Consider the following 14,823-nt stretch of genomic DNA (forward strand, 5'->3'; position numbering starts at 1 on the left):
CTTAAAAGGAGCAGATATCATGCCTCTGATAACAATGACGATACACTTTTCCTACTAGGACACTGCAAATTTACCGGCATATTTTGCCAACTCTGGTTATGATTTACTAGCCCGACGGGCTACCACAGTTAATGTTTTTGCTAGCCCGACCTCTAAAATCGGTAGCCCCGGGCGTCGGGCGATGGTAATTGCACACCCCTGAAATATGAATTTTCCATTATATACCATTTCCTGAAACGATGTTTTAGTGATAGAACGAGGAAAGATCGATTATTTACTCTGTCATTCACGTTATCAAGCCCATCAAAACTCCAAGCGTAGATCCCATACAATCACGCTAGAACTGTCTTGGCTGCTGAAAAAGATGACTGGTAAACATGCTTATGTGTTTTATCTGGTTTTGATTTATATACGGTTAGTTTGTTCAACCTGAATTAAAAAATCATTTTATCTAAAGGAAGTCAAATATAAAATCGAAATTTTTAGACCGAAGTCAGTTGCATTAAAAAATTAATTTAGCACCATTACGGAGATCCTGTGGAATTGTAGCCCTCTCCAGTAAACATCAGATATAAAAATCGGAGAGGGCTACATTATTGCAGCTAGATACATGTATAACACTTTTTCTATACACTTTTTCATACAGGAAGCATTATGATATCATATCATGTGAAAAAAGACCGTACAGTGTGAGTAACATTTATCATATCGTACAAAAAGCAAACCGTGCTATGCTAGGAACGTATTGTAAAAACTGTATAGCGTGTGAGAAGCATGTGAGAAACATACAGCTGGTATAGTAGTGTGTTTCAGGTTTTTATTTGTATGAAGAAAAAAAAATTATTACCTCCTCTCCCCCCCCCCCCCCCCCCCCCCCCCAAGAGCGTGCATGGGGAAAGGAATATTTTGATCTAAAGAGGTTTTATGAAGATAAATATTTGTTATTTTCAATTACATGTATATTCTAAATAATGCATCCCCCCCCCCCCCCCCCCCAATAATTTCATTTTGTGAGGGGATGCTCTGCTTTGCGGTGCCCTTGTATTTTTTAAAAATACATTGTGATTCATATACCGTTACCACTATATTGTGATATGTATTGTTGTTTCATAACGCATGCATTGTTCATATAACCATAATATTTCATCATATGAATGCTTATGTTTATATGTAACATTAGACTTTTTATCTAAGTATTGTTTTCATTATTATTTTACAGCATTGATCAGTATGAATCTTCCAAAAGCTTGAAAAGCACATTAATGATGCAACCTCAGACAAGCCCAAAAATAATGCTGTTATGAAATTAATGTTGAATGAACAACTTCCCATGGAAGCTTTGACTCTTTGCAAGGAGGGATATTGATAGACAGTAGGAGATTAGATATGACTTTGGACTCTGTTGCAGCACTGTGATGCACGTTCCATGGATTCTTCTGACCACTGCACTGATTCAGCAGATGTCAGACATGAACAGGTATTTTTCATTAACTACATTACTTTTTTCAACACATGATTTACAAGCTTAACTCTAATTACAATGAAATCTTTTTCAAATTTATAACAGAGAGCATTCTAGAGAGGGACACAATGGTAACTCATGTAGATGTTCCACTAACTAGTTAAGATGGGCTCTTAACTGATACTACAGTCTACTCAGAACCATGCAACTTCACATGTTCAACAGCTTAGGCATTTTACTACAGGTATTACCTTTAGTTACTCTTTCTGAAATATAGGGGAACATTTCAGTAACTACAGTAGACCTGTAGTAACTAAGTAACTAAAATTTCATTGACAATTATTCTTTGCCTGTACTCTAGGGAGGAATTTGAAGGCAAATCCTGTTGAAGCACACCCAGATGTTCCACAGATTCTGCAGAACAGTGAAGCCATAATTACCGTATATACTTGTTCTACAGATTCAACAGGTCATAAAGGACCATGTTGCCGAATATGTTCAACAGCCTTGCATAGGTATTTTTATTACACAAATACATGTATTCTGAATGATAGGGAATTTTTGTCAAGGCAGGACTTCACTAGAATATCATTGTTCTTTGTATACTCTAGGGAGCATTTTGGAAGCGGCAGTTTTGCATATACCGCATAGTTTAGTGCTAGAATCTTTTTAAGAGCACTCGATTGGCGCAACAATTTTTGAACTATTTTTATCTCCTTAATAAGAAGACCTATGTATAAAGATAGAGAAAAGTAATAAGATTTTAAAGCTAAAATATTTAGATTTTTTTCTTTTGTAAATGATAGTTTATAGCTAGACAAATCATATCAAAAAATTTAAAGAAGATCAGATGGTTAATTTATTAACCACCCAGCCTCCTTAAAGGATACTATCTGAGTATTAATTGATCACCAAATCATTTTATTTCTTTTCAGAATATTAGATAGAAGCTTGTAATGGTAGTAGCATCAGCATTGTCTGGAAGGCACTATCAGTGAAGGTAATACATGCAGATACATTATTTGAGGGTCCTCAACACCTGTTAAAAGTTCTGCATACAAGCCCATTCTCTTAATTAAAGATATTGATTTTTAGCATGTGTTTTGACTTAAAAATTACCCCCCCCCCCCTATAATCAGTTTTTTTAAGGGGGGACTTTAAATTTCATATCTCTTCATTAAAATAAATGCTCCTTCAGTATTCACACTCAGAACCGGTGGGTTGGTAGACTGAGGGTAAACCCATAGCTGCACAGAGATATTTAAAAGACCAATTATTGGCGATATAAACTGTTTCACATCGCGTTGAAATTGCCATGATGTGACGTATTGTCTTAAAAGTAGAAGTCACAGGGTGTCGAGGATTCTTAATTTCGTTATTGTTTTAGTTATATTTTGTCACCACTTTTTAATCAGCCTTTATCCTTAACTTTGACAATGACAGCTTTTTCTCTGAAATGGAATTGTTTGTTCTGACATTTTCCCTGTAGATTGTTCATGATTTTTTTTGTGTCTTTGTGACATTGTGTATATGCAAACTTATAACTGTGTGATTGCTCATGGTTTTTGGGTCACTGTCAGATATTTGTATTTGTGTCTGTTCATAGATTAAACGTGGGTCATTGTAATATATATATATATGTTTGTGTCTGTTCATGGATTGTGGGTCATTGTCATATACATGTATATATAAATATATATATACCGGTATATGTTTGTGTCTGTTCATGGATTAAATGGGGGTCATTGTCATATATACATGTTTGTGTCTGTTCATGGATTGTGGGTCATTTTCATATATGTGTCTGTTCATGGATTAAATGCAGGTCATTGTCACACATACATGTTTGTGTCTGTTCATGGATTGTAGGTCATTGTCATATATATATACCGGTACTATATATACCAGGGTTGTCCAAATAAGTTCGTGGACAATCGCGTTTTTGTCATTTTAAATGGGTTAATATATTCATATTGTTTATCTAAATCTTTGTCATAAAATTTCAGATCAAACCAAAGTGGTTTTTATTGTTTTCTATAGAAATAAAGTAAAATTTAATGTATCAAAGGCTCGCAGAAAGTATGCACGTCCCAGTGCAAAAATTGTCCAAACTTTGTAATTGAGTTTTTAGATATGAATATTTACTGTTTTCATAATCTTCTATTGTGATGTAGTCTAGCTGTATTGTGTACATTATTTTCATACATCATTTAAAAATATTTTCAAACCAGCAGAGGACTTTTAAAAGATATTACATCAAGAATATGTCTTTAAAAACGCATGAAAAAGCAACTTCATCTGACCGCTGGCAATAAAAAAATTGTGTCAACTGAAGTAAAAAACTGAAATGAATGAAACGATTATGGAAACTTATCCACAAGTGGGACAAGTGATATGTTGATGGAATATGCGATTGTACCTTCTGACCAAATGGTGAATGCGGCATATTACTCTCAAATAAACCGAGGACTACGTCATTATAATTTAACGTCATACTAGGCAATGTATATCGTTCATAACTCCATTGCAAAAATATACATTGCTCTGATTTTTATACACATACATTATTATGCTCTTTATTACAATATTATAATACTTTCCTGATAATGGCGCTTCTATTTTGAATAAAATTATATGTGTTCACAAATGTTTTGGACAACCCTTGTATATATATACGTTTGTGTCTGTTCATGGATTGTGGTTCACTTTCATAGAGTTTTTGTTCTGCAATTTTTTCTGTGGATTGTTCATGGGTTTTTGTGTCTTTGAGTTTAGACATTTGTGCATATGCATGCATACATATTTAGTCAAAGATATATATGTGAATGCTCATGGTTTTTGGGATACTCTCATATCTACATGTTTGTGTCTGTTCATAGGACGTGGATCACTATCATGGATTGGTTGTTCTAACATTTTTCCTGTAGTTTGTTCACGCCTATTTTGTGTCTTTGAGTTTAGAAATTTGTTTAAGTGCAAATATATATGTGAATGCTAATGATTTTTGGGTTGCTGTCATATACACATGCTTTTGTCTGTTCATGGGATGTGGGTCATTGTAACAGATTGTTTGTTCATGAGGTTTTAGTGTCCTTGTACATAACGCCTCAACTACCTTATGTGGATGATGATGATACTTCAACATTAATTTACATGATGATACTTCAACATCACATGCTGAAACTTTAACATTACATGCTAATACTTTGTCTTTATATGATGATAGTTCTTTGTTACATGCTGATACTTCTTCATTATATGATGGTACTTCACTCTGCGGTGATTCTAAAAATAGGGAAGGGTCATCTTGAGATTGAAATACACTAAAATTCAGAATTCATTGATGGCTGACAAGTTTTTAACACTGGGCTTTTTCTCTGTTTCGGAGATTGATCAGATATTACTAAGGTCCACTGAGACTAGTTTAGATCAAGATACTCAACAAATAATACCAATTGATTATGTGTTGTCCTTTAACAGAGTCATTTTATATTTAAAGAAAGCCTGCTTGGGAAAACCATTGGCGCTCCCCATCAGTGCATACAAATCAGGGGGGTCGAGGTACCCCAGGGGATTTTTTGTCCAAAAATGTGCATTCTGAAGTGAACCCAAGTTTATGGCGCTTGGTCAAAGTGGACCGCTAAAAGTATTCATAGCACCTAAACAAAGACTTCTGTCATTCAGGTTACATCAGATTTATGGGTGGGCTTTCCCTGGAGATCCACATAAAGGAGTGGGCAATGTAAGCACTAATTTTTTTCAACAGTACAGTTACTGCTAAAATCAGTTTCAACAGCACACATAGTCCCTAGCATCTGACTTCATGTAAGATATTGCAATCTGGAGGACGCAATGCTCTATCCTTTGCATGTAGTTTTACAATAATTTTATGAAAATGGAAATTCGATCATATGTAGATCAATAGATGAAATATTGTAAAATACGGGATCCCCCCCCCCCCCCCCCAATTTCCTATTTTGTATTTACTTGTTGACTTGTTGTGATTGAGGGGTAGGTCTGCCACCACCACCACCCCCCACCCCCCCCCCCCCACCCCCCCCCCCCCCCCCCCTTAAATAAAAGATAGTTTGTGCAAAGCGCTGGGATCTAATGGATGATTGCTCATGCTCTGATTTCCTTAAGAAAGAAAGTAAAATCGCTATTTAATGCCGTAGAATGCCCAATCCAAAGTGGGTAAAAATAAATTTGAAGGCCTGCAGAATTAAAACAATCAACCTACAACATAAAACGTACTCATAAAATTGGCATCCAATTTGAAGGCGCCTAAACAAAGATGAGTTCCAATAAGGGGACTATGGAGTTGTTTGACACACAGAGATGAAAGTGATGGTGCCCCCATTCCCTCCAGCATCCAGTTTCAGCTGAATGGCACAATCCCTAGTATTGGGAATATAAGTTTTGATAATAACCAATGGGGTGTCCATATTTATATAAGGAAATAAGCATAAAAGAAACTTGTTTAAATTCTTGGGTACAATGTAGCTTGAATTTATTCTATTCTCTCCTTAGTAATATCCCTTTATTTTTACCGAATCACGATCCTGCTGCTTAAAGCGAATTTAGAATCACCGCATACTGTAATACCATCATTTTATGAAATATCAGCATGTATTAGTGAAAGCATATAGTGAATAGGTATCATCATATAATAAAAAATTATCAGCATGTAATGTTATACTATCAGCATGTAATGATAATTGATAAATTATCATATAATGAAGAAGTATCAGCATATAAAGTTCACTTGATGTATCAGCATGTAATGTTGATCGATGATCAGCATGTAATGTTTATCGATGATCAGCATGAAATGTTGAACTATCAGCATATTATGGGCATTATCTACAGGCAGTTGAGGTGTTCCATATCTTTGAGTTTTATTTGTGTTTACATGTATATGTATATATATGTGAATGCTTATAGTTCTAAGGTTGCTATAGTAATACATGTTTGTGTCTGTTCATGGATTGTGGTTCACTGTCATATATACATGTTTGTGTCTGTTCATGGATTGTGGGTCACTATCGTAGGTTAATTGTTGTATTATTTCTCCTGTACCAGGTAGTTTGTTCATGACTTTTTTGTGTCTATGAGTTCAGACATTTTTATATATGCAAATATTTTAAAGGGGCACTGTCATGATTTTGGTCAAATTTTGTTTTTCTGTTTTCATTATTTACAATGCTTTAGAATATATTTCTAATGATCAAATGAAATTTGAGAGTCAGTCATTGAGTTACAAGCAAGATACAGAGCTCACAATTCTTTGTCATGTAAACCAGGCTTATGCCCTATTTTTTATTTACATGGGTTCAATATACAAGTCTTTTTCAAGCTGATTTGTCTATCTTTTTATTCATTTTAAAAATAAATAAACAGTTCCTAACATTTAACACATTCATTTTAGGTCTATAACTGGAAGTTTTGCTTCAACATTCAAAATTTAAACAAAAGATTTGTTTACATAGCAAAGTAATTTCTTATTTAATTTTGGTCTCAAGCATTTTGATATTATAGTATGATAGAATGCTGGAGAAAATTGTATCTAATTTGTTTGATGAATTATTGAACTGTATATACATGTTTGTGTCTGTTCATGGATTGTGGGTCATGTATATTCATGTTTGTATCTGTCCATGGATTGTGGGTCATTGTCGTATATTTACATCTACAAACTTTAAGTATAATTTCCTCAATTTCTTACGGTAGGTTATAGTTAATTCATAGCTCTATAGAAACAGCCAGACTGAAATCTACAGGCCCCATTTATCTATTGGTCGAAATCTACAGCAACTGAAAGTGACAGGACTGATCAGCTAACGCGGGTTATGTATTTTTCCTGCAATGTCGCTACCTTCATATCCCGAATGAATCACTATAGAAAGCGTTTTATTGTTTAAATATGTTACATGTTGGCGTCGATCTGTTCATGATAAAATGACCTGCTTATGGAAAGGAACGATATGATTAACATAATAGGATAAACAGAAAAACCGTGAAGTTAAATGATAAACTTTCTAGGATTAACACTCGGTACTACTGGATTTGTGCATGATGATAGATCTGTATGCTTGATCGATAGGTCTGACAAATGATATGATATGATAGTATAAGATTGTAAAAAATATTGATGCGGGTACTATATACCGGCATATATATGTTTGTATCTGTTCATAGATTGTGGGTCACTATCATATATTGTTTGTTTAAACATTTTTCATGTTATTTGTGTATGGGTTTTTGTGTCTTCAAGTTTAGTCAATTGTGTATATGCAGTAATACATATTGAGTTCAGACATTTGTAAATTCAAAGATATATATGTGAATGCTCATTGCTTTTGGAGTGCTGTCATATATAAATGTTTTTGTCTGTTCATGGGATGTGGGTCACTCTCATAGAATGTTTGCTCAAACATTTTGGTTTTTGTGTCTTTGAGTTTAGATATTTGTGTTTATGAGTACATATATATGTGAATACTCCTGGTTTTTTGGTCGCTGTCATAAATACATGTTAATATGTGTTAATGGATTGTGGGTCACCGTCATAGATGACTGGTATATGCTCAAAATTTTCCCTTTTAGTTTACCAGGTAGTTTGTTCACGACTTTTTTGTGACTTTGAGTTAGATATTTGATCTTTATGTTAATTGTTGGTTCTCTGTTATACTGTATCCGCAATGAATTTAACATGATAATAAAATGATAGGATAGAAACCACGCACGATATGATAGGATTGACGCATGTTATACATGTACATTGAAAAGTGTACATGCAAGATACGATAGGAATGATACACCAGAGGAAAGGATAAATGATGTTCAAGACATGATAAACATATAATATTAGCTCTAAATGATCTTCAAAATTAATGTGATAAATTAATGGCAGAGTTTGATAAAAAAAAATGTACAAATAAAGAAACTCGCAGAAATCTTTTTATTAACAATTGCCTAGTTGTTAATCCTAGCTGCTTCATCTAAAGGGTATACAAAAATGACTTATTGGCTTACATGATTAATAAATTATCTTTATTCTACATTTTTTTCATTACCGAACATCCCAGCCAATCACTACTAACATGTCATCTCAACATCGAATCCTGTGGAAAATAACAGGTTCAATAAAAATTCAACTGTCGTTTTTAATAAACATGTAAAATCCAAACAATAACAAATTATATACAAATTACCTGTAATGTTTACGCAGTTATAAACTCTAGTACATATGATTAAATGTAATACTATGAGCATTTAGTCTAGAAAAAAATGTTACTGTAACCATGTTCCTATAAAGATCTTCAATTGTTCACATTAATCTTTTATTTCCATTACTTACATATATGATTAAAATGTAATTTCTAATTTGATTTTTGTCACAAGAGTTTGGATATTAGTATGATAGAATGCTGGAGAAAATTTTACCTAATTTGTTTGATGAACTATTGTACTGTAAAAAAAATGTTGGTGTCTGTTCATGGAATGTGGGTCATTGTCTTGTATATACATGTTTGGGTCTGTTTATGGATTGTGGGACATTGTCATGTATATGTATACCTGTTTGTGTCTGTTCATGGATTGTGGGTTATCATCATATATTTCTTATTCTAACATTTTTCAGTTGATTGTTCATGAGTTTTTGTGTCTTTGAGTTTACTTAATTGACATTTGTATACTGGATATATGCGTCCATACATATTGAGTTTGTACATATGTACAATGAAAGATATGTATGGGAATGCTTGTGGTTTTTGAATCTCTTTCATGTATAAATGTTTGTGTCTATTCATGAATTGTAGGTCACTGTCAGAGATTATTTGTTCTAACATTTTTCCTATAGTTTATTACTGTGTCTTTGAGTTTAGTTATCTGTTTATTTGCAAACATAATTACCAGGTACATGGGATGTTGGTCACTGTCATAGATTGTTTGCTCAAATATTTTTGCGGTGGGTTGTTTATGAGTTTTTTGTGTCTTTGAGGTCAGATATTTGACTGTTCATATGCGTACATATATATATAGCAAGTTTAGACATATGTTTATATGCAAATATATACATTGATATGTGATCGCAGATAATTGTTTAGTTTTTAAACATTAATGCATTATTACCTGAAAGATGTGATCACAATTTACTGCAGCGTAGTGTGTATACAAATTGAATACCAAGCACTAGCATGTTATGAAAATGTGTTGCGTACACTATTATTTTAACTTACATGTACAATTGTAGAATTTAATTCACTGAACCTTTCTTATATTTGATTCACAGATTCTATTGAAGAACACAAGGATTATGTCCCAAGTGGTATAGAATCAGTGGATAAACCATCATGCACCACATTACCATCAATGAAAAAATGGACAATGGAATAGGACATTTGAATTTTATATGGACTTTAAAGATTAAAGTGTACCAAGAGAGGCAGAAGCACTGAACTTAAAAAACAAATGCAAATTTCTTGCTGATAGAAGTATTCTTCAGAAAAAGAGTAAAATGCAACATATGCTGAGACTTAATCAGCAGATACGATTGCTGATTCCAATGAGCCCCCGTTAAACGTAATGGCAGAAGATGAGGATGCAAATTTAGGACGTTTGGTCTTGCAGTAACAAATGATTCTGTAATAAACCCTTTAAATTGAAACAGTAATTGGAAGATTATCTCCTCATGAAATACCCTGGACTTATTTATAAACAAGAGTCGTCTGTATGCTTCATGTTTTAGATTGAAGATTGAACGTGTATGTGTTATATCTGTATTACTCTCTCTGCTTCCCATCTGCAACATGTGTACCTGTGGTGTAACCTCATGGTTTAGTTTTTATTCGTTTTAAAATCTTAATATCAGCAATAAGATGTTGTAATTTCTTATGTGTTACTTTTATGTTTAAGGTCAAGTGAACATGATTGAAATATGTATTGCATATATTTTAAAAGTATATTACAATGTAATTTAGAATACTTAACGTTTTTAAAAAAGGACAATCATATTAAAATATCTAATATTTACATGTAGTGTATATTTCCCCTTATGTTTGCAGAGGACATCTGTGACGTTCAATTTCTCATGACACCTGTGGGTTTTAGCTTTGCTGGCCATTGACCAGAAGAGTGTATGCGATGATCTATTTGTGTAGCTTTCTGTTTGTCTCTCTGTGAACAATTTTCAAATGCTACTACTATTACAGCTATCAAGAATGTTCACATATATATACATGTCTTGTGTTTGAAATCATGCATGACACATTTTTCTAACTTTGAGAAATAAAATATATAATCTTTAACTGACAAAAGTGTTCCCTTATTAATGTTGTTTTACCTCTGCAAATAAAGGTATCATGGTATAAAGGATTTACCTTGTCTGTCTGTTAATCTGTGTCTACATTACAAGTGTTGAGGATGGATTGCTATGCCATAGCAATATTTTTGGTGGGGGTTATGCATTTGCTGCTGCCTTTATTTGACACAGAGATGGTCATGGTCATGTAGGGATTCGTCATGACCTAGACGTGGTAGTACATGGACAAGGTGATAAGGAAAATAATGATTTGGGGTATTACCCTAATACAAAGTCACAAGGAAAAGCGTATAGGACATTTTGATGTGGCCTAAGCTATAACCGAGATAAGTTGTTCACACCTTAATTTTTACAAGTAGTTTCAAACCAATGGCATTTGACACTTTAGGTGTCAATGATTTTAGTGAAGAGGTTTTCTGGTCTGTTACCATATTCTCTTTGAAGATAATTATAGAAACCAAACTTAAAAAAACAATGTATTTGAAGACATTTTTTTTTTTATCTTTGACACCGGTCAAAGACAATGTTTTGATCTATGTTCATCTTATCAAAAGGGGTACACAGACCAAACTTCTTCCTGAGATGCATAAACATATACCGGTACTAGTATATGATCATTTCAAAGCATGCTTTGCATGCTGCATGCTTCTGACTTAACCCTTTCGCTGCCACGTCAAAAAAGACGTTACTACGCTTCAGTGCCAAGCATGACGTTATCAAATTCATGTTTTGACGTAACAATCTGACACAACGCGCCGTACCATTTTTTTAGCGTTGCGGGATGCAGTTTTGTGTTTTTAATTGATAATTTCTAATGTTATCGAAAACAATGGCTTTTTATCTTTTAATCTGTCATTTCAAATAAGACGTTCCGCCATTCTTTTTTTTCTTTCTTTTTTTAGCGTCGCCAAATGAAAAAGAAATGTAAAGAAAACCACGTCTTTCAAAAAATATGAAGAACTTCATTAATGATACATGTTCCCAAGCTTTATCAAATACGTGTAGTTTTTAAAATAATCACTCTCTTATCCTGTCAATCCTTCATTATAATCCACGCATACATCTGAATTTTTTATCATTGAAATTGTAATTAATTCTATAAGATCGAACGCATATATCTCTTATTTCTTTGTTTGCATATATATGAGACAAAAATTTCACGATAAATTTTTTTATCTTATTCCTGAGAGAGAGAGAGAGAGAGAGAGAGAGAGAGAGAGAGAGAGTTTGTTTAAGTAGGTTTACATAAAAAAAAACATATAAATTATCGGATTTCTATTTTGCTAACCTTATGACATGCAATGCAAACTTTTTCACACCAGAGTTTCCCTCAAATTGTGAAAAATGGAACTAAAAACCTTCAGTTGATGGGGCGGGATTATCAAATAGTTATCACGAAAGTATATGGTCTAAATAGCATTAACTAAGTTTTTCCCCCGAATAATGTGGACATTTATTTTTAAAACATCTTCATTCGGTCTCGCACCGTATGGGATTTACTGACCATGTACAAACCATATTAGATCAACAGTAAACTATATGTGTAATAAAGCAAAACACCAATTTTATATAACCAACTTACATTGTTTTAGAGCCTGTATGCATTATTATAATACCATATTTTTGTTACAATCATTATCATTAATAGCGGATAATTTTCAAAAACTAATTAATTAGTATAACGCAAATATGTTAGTGGTCAAGAGGCGGGTATTGCTGGCTGCAGCTGTAAAGGTTTATCATGATGCAGTTTAAGAAATTCGCAAAAAGGAATTATTTTTTAATGTGTGTTAGATACGCAGACAGACTGACAGACAGACAAAGAATGACTGTGCTAGATTGGTAAGTAATTCCTTGTTCGTTTTAATAATCATTTCTATGAAATCGCGCAATTACAATAAACGCATATCCAAGTTTATGCTCGTACAGTCATTTGGGGTAATTCGAATCACCCCGCGTTCCGTGTTGTAGAAAGTTTGATGTATCGCTCTGCAATGTACAAAACAATGTACAAAACATGAACAAATGAAACTCTCCAATAGTCACCACCTGCAATGTTATTTACATAGGCGTCGGAATCGGGGGGGGGGGGGGTTAAGGGGGGCTTAGCTCCCACCCCACTTTTTTTGCAAAGTTAGACCAAACCATTAGGCACATAGCATCATAGAGGGTTCAGCCCCCCCCCCCCCCCCCCCCCCCCCCACACACACACTTTTTCTCGCAGGAAACATAATTGTTCTTAAATTTACCTTAAAACGATTAAAACATTGAGAAATTGGAGTCATAGGCATACTAGTCTATTTGGTAGGTAAGAATATTTGGGAAGTATAGGTATACTACTACTACCCCCCCCCCCCCCCGAATAAGGAATATCATGATCCAAAAAAAATTAGAATTAATTCTTTTTTTGTTGGAAGTATACGATCCCCCCCCCCCCCCCCCCCCATGGATTAGGATTTTCATGATTTTGGGAAATAATTTTTTTATTTTTATTTTGCTTGTCAATATTTCTGAGAATTAGTCTAGCCCCCCCCCCCCTCCCCCACTTTCAATTTGCTTCCGACCCCAGTGATTTATATAGAGAGAGTTTAAAGAACAAATGACATACATTAATAAATTATTTTGTGATTAAAATCTTCTCGCTAACCTCAGTAAAGGGAATTTGTGTGATGAAAACGCGGTTCAATATTCATTTCTCATTACATTGTATGTTATTGCTTTAGTAAGCGAGAAAATTGATACAGTGTATGTTTGTTACCGCATGCGCGGATCCAGAAAACATTTCCAGGGGGTGTCCGAGGGATAATTTTGTTTTCCAATGTTGGATAGGGGGTTTTAAGCCTATTTCGGGAATTTTGCTATGTAATCTTATTAATTTGAACTTTCCAAGAGGTGGAAGGAATAGTCTATGCACCCCCTTCTAGGTCCGCACATAACCGAGTATGATCTTTCTGTTGGACCAAAACAACGAACGTTTTTACACATATTTAACAATCAAGTTGAACAAAAAGTGTTATTCAAAATACCCCAAATAACTGTATTAATGATTTCGTAAATAGAATAATATATAGGCTTATCGTGAATTTTTTAAAGCTGCTATGCCCGATTTCATTTAAAATTTTGTGTTCGCTTTTATACGATGGCTATGCTATGTATGTGTATCTTAATAGACATTGCAGTAGTTTTCCAGGTCAATTAAGCCATATTTAATGAAAAAGTGATGTACACAATTTATTTACAAAAACAAACGGCAAAAATTGTACTGATTTCTTTCGTCTCATGATAAAATTCGCTGATGAGGTCAAGGCGGGTATGGTTGTATTACGACTTTGAAAAAATTCAAATCAAAAATAACCGTCGGTACATTTTATTTTTTGTTTTTTGTTTTCTCATACAGAAATTTTTTATGTACTTCTAATAATTCAAACTTTGAAAGGAGACGGATTTTGCTTGTGTAAATAGGCATATTTCTAACAGATTTGGTCTGTATGGAAAATATTTGATACTCTCATAGGCAAAAAAAAAAAATCGGACTATATAGCTTTAAATTATTTGTATGCCTTTTCTCGGACAGGTGAACACTATCTTAATTTTTACATTTTATTCCATACAAAGTAAAAACTTTTACCACATCATACATGTAATATTTTAAAATTGATATAACGATCGTCATTTTTAAACGTTTGACCTCTCGGAAAAAGATGTACAATTTTGTTCTTAATGTTCTCTAATATCTTTTCTTATTTATCGATACAACTACGATTGTGATTTATATTATAGTTCTAATATTCAAAGAATTAAAAAACAATATAGACCTAAGAAAGTTAACGATTACACATAGTTCATCATCATACGATGAAATATAACAGTTATGAAATGCAAAACATTTACGATACTGTATCTCGATTCGAGCTAAGGAGGTTTTTTTTTTTACAAACTTGTTGCCTTACAGTTTGTTTTATTGATTAAATTTGCTTGACCAACTGAGTTGTCTAAAATATAATAATGATAAAATTTTGTTAATAAAACATTGATATATTTT

The 14,823-nt window shown here is 33.5% G+C and overlaps 1 pseudogene; it reads left to right on the plus strand.

Annotated features, from left to right (window-relative positions):
• Positions 1–1,627: 1,627 nt before the first annotated feature.
• LOC128166881 (uncharacterized) lies at positions 1,628–11,135 on the plus strand (annotated as a pseudogene).
• Positions 11,136–14,823: the final 3,688 nt, after the last annotated feature.

The sequence above is a fragment of the Crassostrea angulata genome, chromosome 10 (assembly GCF_025612915.1).
Source record: "Crassostrea angulata isolate pt1a10 chromosome 10, ASM2561291v2, whole genome shotgun sequence".
Taxonomy (NCBI): domain Eukaryota; kingdom Metazoa; phylum Mollusca; class Bivalvia; order Ostreida; family Ostreidae; genus Magallana; species Magallana angulata.